Genomic DNA, 13,283 nt, shown 5'->3' with positions numbered 1-13,283 from the left:
TTTTTTTTAGTTGCTTCAACAACACATTTGCTAGATCAAATTCCATATTCTTCTTTACAACCTTATAGGCTAACTCTACAGCCTCACAGGGCACACTATTCAATCTGCTGGAACTATACATCTTATATGCAATTAAATGAATTCCAAATCTTAGCTCTACATCTGATACATTGTTAAGTTTCAATCCTCTGCCATCCCGTTCAGCTAGGGTTAACTTCTGAAGTTCATCCCAACTTAGGGTTTTAGTGGTTTTGGATTTGCTCAACATAGGTAAACCCGTGATCTTATGAATCATCTTTTTCGTTATCAGGATGGGTTGCTCTAACCACAACTAACCATTATGCACATGGCTTAAAATTTATCTTATCCATTTCATTTGAAAGTTCCTTGGCAAGTGCGGGATATGGGTCAAATCTTTGGTTTCCAGATGTTTGAACTTAGGTTTGAGGGTTCCATCCACACATAACTTGGCTAGGGAATTATCCATATCTAGTGTCCCTATCTCTTGAACAGTGCATTTGAAGTGAGTACGAATGTCGTTTATAAGTAGTACCTTGGGTGGAATCCGTGACTGAGCTCCATACGGGTCAAGCGATTCAGCTTATGGCAGGAACAAGCTTGAAGCTAGCTGCTTTCCATTCCATTCCCTTCACAAGTATTTCAGAGCCTCTCTTTGCCTTGCTACTGCTAGTGCTTGTGGATGCCATTGCTGCTCGGTGAGTGAATGATTTTGTAAAGCAATTTTTTTCGCTGGAAAATCACTTCAAATCGCTTGACCTCACTTGCGTGCTCTTGGAAATCTCTTCACTCTGTATATTCTAAATTCTCAGTAAAAAAAGAGATCAAATTTTTCCTTTTTGATGAAAAATTTGTCATTAATGCTCAGGTACGAAGGTAGCTAAGATGACCTAGGGTTTGTCAGATAGTCACCAACTTACTCAGTAAACCTTGCAACTTGGTGAAAAAACAAAACTTTAGTTACTCCCGACCTAGCTCAGTAAGGTCTTCAACCAACCTTGCTCGGTAGATGCAACACGGTGAATGATAACCTTTCTTTGAACTTTGTATCTGAAATACTGATTTGACCATTTGCACTTTTTCACTCTGGAACTGCTTAAGATATGGCTATAAGATATAGTTCTTGATTCTTCTTAAATCTAATTGGAAATGGTGGAGTCGCCCATTTCTTGAGTGACATGACCATCATTTGAGCTGTCTTGCTTGGTAGATTTAGGAATCCACTATTGTCTCATCTGCTTCCGAATGTTATCAGCTTTAGCTTTCTTTTCATCTTCAATTCTTCCAGTATTCATACAATTCTTGGCTATATGACCAAGTTTAGTACAAGTGTAACATCTTATGGTTGTGTCCTTCTTTCTTAGGTGATGTCTTGCATAGTTTATCCCAATGTGTCCATATTCTCCACAATAGTGACACTTGCACCAAGTATTGTAGTCCCAACCAAATATTGCTTTGATAATTTGTTCTGCTGGATTGAATGCTTTGGATCTACATACAGATGCCTTGTGACCTTGTTTCTTGCATTTGTGACATGTGCCTTCAAACTTTGGTTTCTCTTTGCATTCGTTTGCTTTGTGACCATGCTGATTGCAGTTGTAGCATTTGCCATTGAATTTTGCCTTTCCATTACTCCAACATTTTTTTGATGTATGACCTATCTTGCCACAGTGATTGCAAGTGGGTCTTTGATTCCCTTGAGCACCTTGCTTGGAGGTTTTACCTTCTTCCTTGTATCAAAGACCATCTTTACCTTTTTGTTTATGAAATTTTTGTTCACTTTGCTGATTTAATTGAGTCATGTCTTTTTGAGATTTCATCATTCTTTCATTGACTTGCTTGATAGTTGACCTACAAGATCTTCATACTGAAGGGATTGATTATTTCTTACCTCTAAGTCTTCATTTTCCTTGTTTCTCTGTTCCAAAACTTCACATAGCCTGATGGATTGGATTTCTTGTTCTCTTTTGAGCTTTCTTACTTCTTCCTGCAGAGAACCATTCTTTGCTAGGAGTTCCTTGATTGCTTCATTAGCTTCATTTGCTTGATGGTAAAAGGTCTTCAATCTTTTCTTCAATATACTGATGATCATTCATTTGTCTTGCAAGTTCCTTCCTTCTTTTCAGAGATTGAGAAAGATGCTCCTTTGCTTCTTTAAGTTGAGCCATGGTTATTTCCAAATCTAGCTTTTCATTCTCAATAGATTTGTCAAGTTTGAATATCTCCATTGTCCTTGATCTTTGCTCAAGCTGTCAAACTTTATCCTGAGAACCAGAAAGCTCTGATACCAATTGTTGGAAATAATCAAGACTAACAAGGTTACTGAGAGGGGAGGGGTAAATCAGTAAATCTAAAACTTTAAATCAATTCTGCATAATAAATTATTTACCATTTATCCATCTAATCTACTATATGCATGAAGAAATAAACATTCATAACTCATGAACACACTGATTTGGTGACCCAGAAACCTTCTAATTAGAAAGTAAAACTGGGGTGGGGATGATACCCACAAAACTTCAATACTGTAGTATAAAGTTGGCCAGTTAAGGCTTACAATGATCACTTCTGATGATCTGCCTTGTTAGGAGCAAGTAGGACTGCTAGATCCACCTTTTTAGAGGATTTACAAACATACACTGAAGTATGCACTCTGTTAGGAGATTTACAAAAGACTATTAAATCTACCATTTTAAAAGATTTAAAAATTGATTCACCTGTTAGGATGAAGCAGTGGATCTGGTTACAACTGATTGCTAATAAGATCCTTTAGGCTCCGATCACCCGATGTGATAGATATAACTTTTCTGCATCTATGTTAACCTTGTTGTATTCCTTTGTTCTGCTGCTGATTTGCTTTTCTTCTTCTCAAAATATTGCAATATATTACCAACAACAACATACAACATTTCTTCTCTTCAAATGATATATACCATTCCAATATTTACATTGGCAAGGTCGGCCAAACACAAGTGAACAAATCTTTACGGAGTCAGCCAGATAGTAGAAAACTTGAGTTTCTCAAACTGACTTGGTGACCTTCTGATACTCAACATCCACTACAATACACTGCATCATCATGCACTCAGTAAGAGTAGAGGCACGGTCCATACTAATCACTCTAAGTAGCTTGGAACTCGGTAACCATTGGTGACTCGGTGTGAAAACTAAATCCATTGATAACCTTCTTCACTTGGTAAACATTGATTCCTTCATTTACCTTGTTTACTCAGTAAAAACTAAGTCCTTCATTTACCTTGATCACTCGGTAAACACTAAGTCCTTCGTTTACCTTGATCACTCGGTAAACACTGCGAAGCTCGGTGACCACTAACTGCTTGGAGAACACTGTTCTGCTCGGTAACCACTATGAGCTTGGCAAACACTGCTGAACTGCCCATATGCTCAGTTTCCAAAGGAATTCTTGGTATAAACTTGTAGACTGAGTGATGAGCTCGATAAGCATCCAAAATCGAATAAGTGTTTGCACTAATGACAAATATACCCTAATTCCAACCCAACATACTCTACTTTAGTAGTAGATTGGGAAGTACAACTCTGCTTCTTGCTAGTCCATGTAACAAGTCTTTAACCTAAGAAGAATGCTCCTCCACCAGTGCTTTTTTTGTCATCAATGTTTCCAACCCAATCAGCATCAGTGTAGGCTCTAAGTTCAAACTTTTCATTCTTCTTATAGTATAAACCAAACTCTTATGTTCCTTTCAAGTATCTCATTATTCTTTTCACAACCATCAGGTGATTCTCTCTAGGATTAGCAAAGAATCTTACAATTATACCTATATCTAATGCAATATTAGGTCTTTTGTGTACTACATATTGCAATTTTCCAATCATAGATATGTATAATGTTTGATTTACCTCAACTGAATCATCATTCTTTGATAGCTTGAATGCTATCACCTTAGGTGTGCTTACTAGTTTGGAGTCCTGTAATCCAAATGTCTTCAATATCTCTTTAACATATTTTGACTGAGTGATATATATACCATATTTCATTTGATATACTTCTAGTCCCACAAAGAATTTGATCTCACCCAACATTGACATTTCAAATTCTTGCTTCATCTGATTTGCAAAGTCCTTACACAAAACATCTTGTCCTCCAAATATAATATCATCAACAAATGTTTTAGATAGCAGTATACCTTTGTCCTTTTCTATCTTCATGTACAAATTTTTTTTATCATCAATCCTTTCAAATCCAGTCTTCACAAGATAAGTATGAAGTCTCTCATACCATGCTCTTGGTGCTTGTTTCAATATATAAGGCTTTGTGCAGTTTACATACCATGTTCTTGTTATTTTTGTCAACAAATCCTTTTGGATGTTCCATCTGATAAACTTTGAAACCTTTGTATGCAGCATAAGCAAGCAGAATTCTCACTCCTTTCATTCTTGTAATAGGGGCAAATGTCTCACCATAGTCAATTCCTTCTTCTTGTGCATACCCTTTGCAAACTAGTCTTTCTTTGTTCCTTGTAACTTCACCATTCTCATCTAGCTTATTTTTGAATATCCATTTGGTGCCAATCACATTCTTGTCTTTTGGTCTAGGAACTGGACTCCATGTCTTGTTCTTCTCTATCTGTTGAATTTATTCTTTCATAGCCTTGTACTAGTCATCATCTTCCAATGCATCTTTTACTTTCTTAGGTTCCTTCATGCTTAAAAAACATGATTCACTTCTCAATCTATTTCTTGTCAGTGGCCTTGCATCTTTGTCCCCAATGATCTGATCTGCAAGATGATGTCTTTTTATATATTTGGACAATCTTGGCTTAGTTCTTGTAACTACATTTTGTCTCTCAGCTTCAGAATGATTGTGTACACCTCTGTCAAGTGTTTTAACATCTCTTTCATGTATGCTAATCTCAGAATCAGAATGTGTATTTTCTTTATTCTCCAACTCAGCATCTGAATGTAGCTCGATTCCTGAATGCAACTCAATATTCACAAGTTGTGACTCGGCAGTTATTGAGACTTGTTGTTGGTTTGCAACTTGATTTGTAGCATCTTCTTCAGCAGACATTCCTTCATAGAAGTATACAAATGATCTATATTCTTCTGCTTCCTTTGTAGGTTTAGCCTCATGTACTTCAGTAAACTCATCAAAATTCATGTTTGCACTTTCCACAATTTTGATAGTGTTAGTATTTAAACACTTGTAGGCTTTACTTCTTGTGAAGTAACCAACAAATATACCTTCTTCACTTTTTGCATCAAAATTTTCACTCCTAACATCTTTAAAAATATAACATTTACTTCCAAATACCTCAAAGTATTTCACATTAGGTGGATATCCATACCATAGTTCAAAAGTTGTTGCATAAGTACCTTTCTTGACTTGCATATGGTTCAAGGTATATACAATAGTACTTACAACTTCTCTTCACTATTTTAAAGTAGCATTCTTCTCTATCATTAATGTTCTAGCATAGTCCATTATAGACCTATTTCTTCTTTCAACAATTCCATTTTGTGGAGGGGTCCTAGGTGTAGATGTTTGTCTTTTAATTCCTCTGTCACTACAAAACATCTCAAACTCATTTGAAGTGAATTCTCCTCCTTCTGATCTCAAACTTTTACCTATCACTTTTTCAACTCTTGCCAAGTACCACTTAAACATTTGAAAAGCATCAAATTTTTGTTTTAGAAACATGACTATCATCATCCTAGAGTAATCATCAACAAATAGCATTATGTTCTTATCTCCTTTGTATCTTTGCACTTCAATAGGTCCACACAAGTCAGTATGAACAATTTATAGTATTTTCTTAGAGGTATAAGCTTGACTTTGTCATCTTGCCTAATTGACATTGTTTGTATGTTATATTATCAGGTTTCTTCAACTTAGGAAAACCTCTAACTCTTTTCATGTTACTAATACTAATCATATTATCAAAATAAACATGACATAATCTCTTGTGCCAAAGCCATACATCATCAAATTTTGCAATAAGACAAGTAGCATCTTCTATATCAAATAAAATAGATTACTTCTAGTTTGATCACCTTTTCAAATCAAGTTTCCATTTGTGTCATATATCTTGGCAGTTTTATTTTCAAAGTCAACTTTGCATCCCAAATTATTTAATTGTGACACACTTAACAAGTTATAATTCCATCCTTCAACATAGTATGCATTGTCACATGAAATCTTGTCTATCAGTTTGATAGACCCTTTTACTTTTATCAAACATGGTGCATCATTACCAAAACTTACACTATTTCCATCATAACAAGTTAAGGTAACAGACTTAATTTTGTCTCCAGTCATGTGATGTGAGCATCCACTGTCAATAATCCATTTATCATTCTTGTTCACACAAGTCACAAGTGCAGTTGCCTCATCCTCATCAAATTTGTCCTTCATTGCAACATATACCACTTCATCATCATGTTCATTAGCAATGTAGCATGACTTTTTACCTTTTTCTCTGTAGTCTCTTCCATCATCTTCTCTTCTATTGTTGTTCTTTTTTCCTTCTTTGTAGTTCTTCTTTTGTGTACATCTTGCAGCAATATGACCTACTTTACTGCAATTGAAACAAATGATGGGTAACTTACCTTTGAACTTGCATTTTCCTCTATGAAATCTTCTTGCTAGCAATGCTTCCAATTTTTCAACGTCCTACTCATCTGTGTTGCTATCACTGGACACATATTTTATCTTTCTTTTCTTCTTCTTCTACTTTACCTCCTCAGAATCCTTCAATAACAATTTTTCTTTGAAAGCTAATTCAATACTCTCTAATTTATACTTGTCAAAATTTGTTAGCTCAAAAGTAGTGAGTCTGCCTACCAAACCTTTAAAGGTTAGATCATTTCCTAGTATACATCTTAACTCTTTAATTGCAGAAACTCTAATGGCATAAATAGGCAATAATGTCCTCAAGACTTTAATTAATACAATATCATCATCTATTTTACCTAAAACTTCTTTTATGCTAACAACATATTGAGCAATATTCTCACTTTCTTCCATTCTCATGTCATCAAACCTACCTCTGAGACTCTCTAACTTGGCTCTTTGAACATTTATGTATCCACCATAGATAGTGGCCAAGGAATCCCACATCTTCTTTGCACTATCAAGGCCTTTGATATCATCAAATTTGGCATAGCTTAGGGCAAAGGCAATCTCAAGCATTGTCTATTTGTGTTCTTTCTTTCTCTTCATATCTTCAACAATTAGGGCTCCTACTGGACTAACATGCTCCACTAAAATGCAAGATTGTGCATGATCTCTAAGTCCTCCAACGTGTGGCTTTATCAAACTTTGCCATCCAAGAAAGTTATCTCTGTTGAGCTTGGGTACTTCTCTTTTTAAAATCTTGATCTTTGTACTTCTAGTACCTTAAAACTAATCCTCTTAAGTAGATGGATCTGATATCAATTGTTGGAATTCTTCTAGAATAACTGAGAGCGGGGGTGGAGGGTGACTCAGTTATTCAAGGTCCAAATGTATAAATAAAACTTTTCACAATTCAGTGAGCCCATAAAACATTCATACCCATGCATGCATTCATTGTGTATCAACTAAAACTTATATGTTACTATCAAATCAACTTGCAAAAATGTAAAACATGAAACACAACACATCCATCAATACATTTGACACAATGATTTAACATGGAAACCCAATTTGGGAAAAACCACCAGTAACATGCTACTCCTTTTTCACTCTTCTGAAGTGATGCCCTATTAAAGGCCAACCTTGTTAAAGGTTACAATACACATTGTTAAATGTGAACCAGTTAAGGAATTTTAGTCACCTTATTAAAAGTGAGCCGTGTTAGAGGACTTTACACCATTCACTTAGAATGCCACCTTGCTAAAGGATTTTTCAATGACTGTTAAGTCAACCTTACTCCAAAGGATTTACCCTAGGCTAATACAATTTTTAGAAAGTAATAGTAGAGCTTTGATTTGATACAACTTACAACCTCACTTGTAGATTACATATCTCTGTTGAGTCCTCAACTCTGCTTGGCTTCTACTCTTTGTAGCTCTAATAGCTTGTTCACCCTTCAAGAATTAATCCTCTTAAGACTTTTTGCTTAGTATGCAATTGCAGACTCTTCCCTTGGGTCACTTGGTGAAGCAAAACCCCTTTTCCTTCTCCTTATCAGATTCTTGCCTCAAACTCTCTAACTCTTTTGCTTCATGACCTGACATTCCTATATACAAGAAATTAGAACATTTTCCCACTCATTATCCATCATCTAAATTAGGGTTTTTGGATAGATTTGGTAGGATACAATGTATCTACCCCACATCTTGTCTTCTCTAGAAACTTCTCTTAAAATCCATTTGAATTCTCCTTAAAAATGGTTTGCATAAGATTATGTGCCACTAGCTCATCAACCTTATCTTCCTCCTAATTCACAAGCTCCAAGAAAAAAAACTTGTCGGCTTTTATTTGGTGAATCTTCGATCTTTGTCATAATGCAGCAACTTAGCATTATTAATCTTTTGATGCTCGGTACATACTGTGTTACTCACCATCAATTGGATTTTACTAGTTCTCAACATCAACTAAAAGTTACTCGACATCTACTAACTTGCTCGACATCCACTAGAATTTGTTTTCACTCGGCTCCAATTAACTTTTTTCTCAGCTTGAACTAACTTTGCTCGACACCTACTATCCACTTGGTCAAGTTTGGCAAATGAACATTGTTTAACTTATTCTTTTGATCTTTCTAAGTGTAGCCAACCATTTTGTAACCTCAAGTAGATCATCAATACATTATGTTATCACTATCTTAACTGATCCTTGTACTTCATTACATAATCATAACTCAACCTTTTCTCTAGGTACTTCAGTTACATCTTGTTGACCAACTCTCCCTCATCAATCAACTAAGTGATAGTACTCGAAACATAGAAGCAATTTTCTTACTAGCAATTACCAGGTTTGACATCAGCGACAAAACAATGATTGAAACACATAGTCTTCTTCAACAATCTTTTTAATCAATGATCTTTTCAATTAGATATCAACACACAGTGAGCTTGAAGATTTGAGATTGTGAAGTTTTGACTATCAAGGAACTTTAAAATTGTTTGAAGTGTTTAAATTTTAGTTTTTATTTGACACATGTCAAAAGTATGCTTGCTGGTGAAGAAATGCCTTTGTTATTTCTTCCTTTTTGTTGGGGCTATTTGTTGTGGTTTCACAATGCACACCCCATATATCCTAGAAATGGGGACCTGCTAGTAAATTTTTTGTCTCCTAGACCCCTAGTCCAAAGCCTAGGTCATTTTAAAAATTCTTCCTGAGTCTAGACCAAGTTTGTGTCTCTAATTGAGAAGTCCTGGAGTGTCAAAATTGGAAAAATTTTGGTAAGCGTTCTTTTTTTAAGAGCCCACATGTGCACCTTTGAAGGTGCCCAAACTTGCACACACACATAAACCAAGTTAAATTACACCAAAAGGTGTGCACATGCACACCTTTATTCATGGAGAAACATAAAAGAAACCTAGAAACTTAAGCCTAACCTAACATGTAAGGAAAGGTGTGCATGTGCGCACCTCCCTATGTTGCACACATGTGCACCTTCCTTAATACATAATGCCCAAGTTAATAATCCTAAGGAAAAACATAAGGGTGTGCATGTACGCACCCTTTGTACCTTAACAAGATTACAACTTCTCCCCCCTTTTTTGCACATGTAAATGCATGTGCGCACCCCATAAGGGTGCACACCTACATAGGTGCATGCTTTAGGGGTCAAAAAGCACACCTAGCACACCAGGAAGGTGTGCAACGCGCACTAATTTACATTTTAGGACTTCAAAGGGGGATTTTAAGTCATTTTTTTAAAGGTTTTGATGTTCTAGGTTATAATTCTTAATAGTTAAGGTTTGTTTTGGGTTAGATTTTTAGCCTTCCAGACTAATGTTTTCTTCTTTGTGTAGGTAAAAAAGCATCTTTAACTTGTCAAGGTTGTAAATTTTGACCTAAAGCTCAAAATTCAAAACTATTTATACCATTGAAAAGAAGAATTAAAAGTCTAATTTCGGTCCCTAAAACAATGAGCCTTTGGCTACCCAACTTTAGGGACCGATGAAGGTTTCAACTTGAAATTTTGAGAAGAAGACCTCCAAAAAATCTAGTAAAAAATGCCTAGAAAAGCTTCTTAAAAAAAGAAGTGAAAAAGTTTCAAACATTTGATCGGTTTGGATAATCTAGATCACCTAGTCTCTGACTATGAAGGATCAGGGAGTTCAAGTAGAAGAAGTAGGAGGAGTTCAAATCTATGAAAATGTTTGGCTATAAAGAGGGTATAAATTATCAAAAAGAGCAAAATAAGTACACAAGAGTGCTCCCAGACCTTGTCTGAGAACAACCCAAGAATTGTTTTGAAAACTAAGAACTTTGATTTTTTGGTGATCTGAGTACCTTGTACAAATTTTAATAAGGTGCACTTCTCCAAAGGTGCATCAAATTTTTTTGAAGAAATTAGATGTGTGTCGACAGTTAACTGCTAGTTTCAAATTTAGAGTTTTCCATGCATTAGAAACACATTTTGACGATAGTTTAACTCCTACAAACATCCAGAGAAGGTTGAGCTTCTATTTTTGGCATCTCTAGACACTCCTACATCATCTAATGACTTTCTTCTTCTTATTTTCTCATCCTTTTTTTTGTTTTAAGACATGTAAAGGTTCATGCACCCATTAAATGATATAAATGAGGGTGGAGTCCTACTTAGCACCAGTTAGAGCGTTAGTTTGTACATAATTAGATTTGTTTGATTAGTTTTAAGTATATATTTGCATGAAGGAATCTCTCACTCTCAACACAAATTGAGAAGAATATTTCCTATAAATTGAGGAATTAAATATGTATTCTGAACCATTATTTTGATGTAATAATGTATGCTATTGGTGCTGTCATTCTGAGTTTAGTTATTCTTGTTGGAGTGTGTTATTTTTGTGGATTCTTGTTCATGATAATAATGGAGCCAATAGTTTTTTTGTGTTGATTTGATTGTGTGATATTTTAGTTTTGGTGTTTGTTGCATGTTGATGAATTCTGCTGACGTACAAAGTTGGAGAAGAGATCACCCTATTGTTCCTACATAGCTTCTCGTCTTACATGAGTACACTTTTTGTGGCCTTGTGATTTGATAAGAAGTGAAATATCTTTTGGTTTTACTAAATTTCCATTGACGAGTGCATCAGTGGATTTGAGGAAGCGTTGCTCCTATTTTCATTAGTTTCCTACCCGATATTTTCAATGATTTAACTCACAAACGTGTTGTTACTGTGGTTTATGTCCATGAGGAATTTCCCTTTCACATTATTGCTTTCATCTCTTGTTACCTTATCTTTGTTGTTTTTTTTGCTAACACTTGGTTAAATTAGGAATTCATATAGTTGCATTGTTAGATTGCATTCATTTAAAAATAGAAAATACCAAAAATATATCTCTTTTTGTGGTCAATTTTGAAAAAGCAAGCAAATTCAACATCTTATTCGAAATTGGTCAAACCAACAAAGGCCTCCTTGTGAACACTCACATTTATCTTCTACTGAGTAAATTCCACTAGGTCGCAAGATCGCCTGAAACCTTGGAGGTGATCCCAAATTAGCTTTTCAAGAGAGGAGTTTGAAAGGATTCTTGTCATTAAGCATCATGTAAAATGATAGCTCAACATGTGGTAAGAACCAAGGATTGTGAATTGGTCTTGAGGAAATGGATGGCCAGGATGAAGTTAGTTAAATTGTGAGAGATGAAGTAGGAAGATGGTTGGATTGTCTGAGAAAAGTAAGGAGGACACTCCTTCTACATCAGCAAGCTGGCAGGACATGCAAGTGAAGACAACACATGGACCATGAATCTCTTCATGAATAGAAGGTGGAAGAAACATTCCACAATATTGTTATGTGAGAGAGACAATAAGCTACATGACACATGTCTCATGAGTCACCACTTACAATTTGGTGAGGTGGAGAGACCAATGTCTTGAACATAGGGAATATGGATATAGAAAAGGGGATGTGGTGATACATAAGCTTCTCCCTCCTTATGAATAGGAATGATGGTTGAGAATAAATAGGAAATTAAATATTAAAAATGCTTAATAATCTTAGCCACGTGTGCAATATCTTAGAGGAATTGACTTTGTCATTTGACAAAGAGTAATTAAAAAAAGAATCTATTTAATCCTAAGAAATTTAGAAGGCTTTAAACTTACAAGAATAAAGTAGATATGAAACACAAAAATAAATTAGATTGTTGATTTAGCAATAGAAGAATAGAAATTAATTAAATAATAGATATTAAAAATAAATAAAAGTTATTTTTAGATTTATATAGTGATAACTAAAATATCATTAATCAATTTTACATGTACCAATAGCCTCTTACTTGTATCTCGATAGTATGAAATTTCAAATGATTATTAGATTTGTGCAACTTTATTGGTACCCATAACACATGACTATTAGTACATTTTTGCATAATTATTGGTAAATTTGCATGTGGTTGTAGTGCATGATAATTGGGGAATTTTGTAATGAATAGATTTTTTACCCTTGTATAGATAATTAATCCCATCTCTTGCATTGTTACTATCTTTGGGGGAAAAAAAACACTAGACATAAGCAATTGAGTCACATATAAAGATTAAAAAGAGTTGTCACTCTCACTTGTATCTCAATAGTATGAAATTTCAAATGATTATTAGATTTGTGCAACTTTATTGGTACCCATAACACATGACTATTAGTACATGTGTGCATAATTATTGGTAAATTTGCATGTGGTTGTAGTGCATGATAATTGGGGAATTTTGTAATGAATAGATTTTTTACCCTTGTATAGATAATTAATCCCATATCTTGCTTTGTTACTATCTTTGGAAAAAAAAAAAAACACTAGAGATAAGCAATTGAGTCACATATAAAGATAAAAAAAAGTTGTCAAAATCAATATATTTAAGATCTTTGGTGCATAAAATTAGATGTAATGATTACTGACCTATTTCCCCTATTACTCAACACTAAATGTTTAGGAGCTATTTGGACACACTTCTCCATTGAAAGTTTCATATTAAAAGGAAGAGGGGGTTAGTATTAAAAAAAAGAGGAGGGTTATTTTAATGGTAGTTAATTGTTTTAGGAGAGGATCCACATTGAAAAGAAGATAAGGGTTATTTGAGTGAGCTTCATATTCTTAATTCTTCCATATTGGATTAGCAATCAAATCATAGTTGGCAAGCCTTTACAAG

This window comes from Cupressus sempervirens, chromosome 1, assembly GCF_028749045.1.
Source record: "Cupressus sempervirens isolate cs-2001-9-10 chromosome 1, ASM2874904v1, whole genome shotgun sequence".
Lineage (NCBI taxonomy): Eukaryota > Viridiplantae > Streptophyta > Pinopsida > Cupressales > Cupressaceae > Cupressus > Cupressus sempervirens.
The sequence above is the reverse complement of the archived record's forward strand: the minus strand, read 5'-3'. Positions refer to the sequence as shown.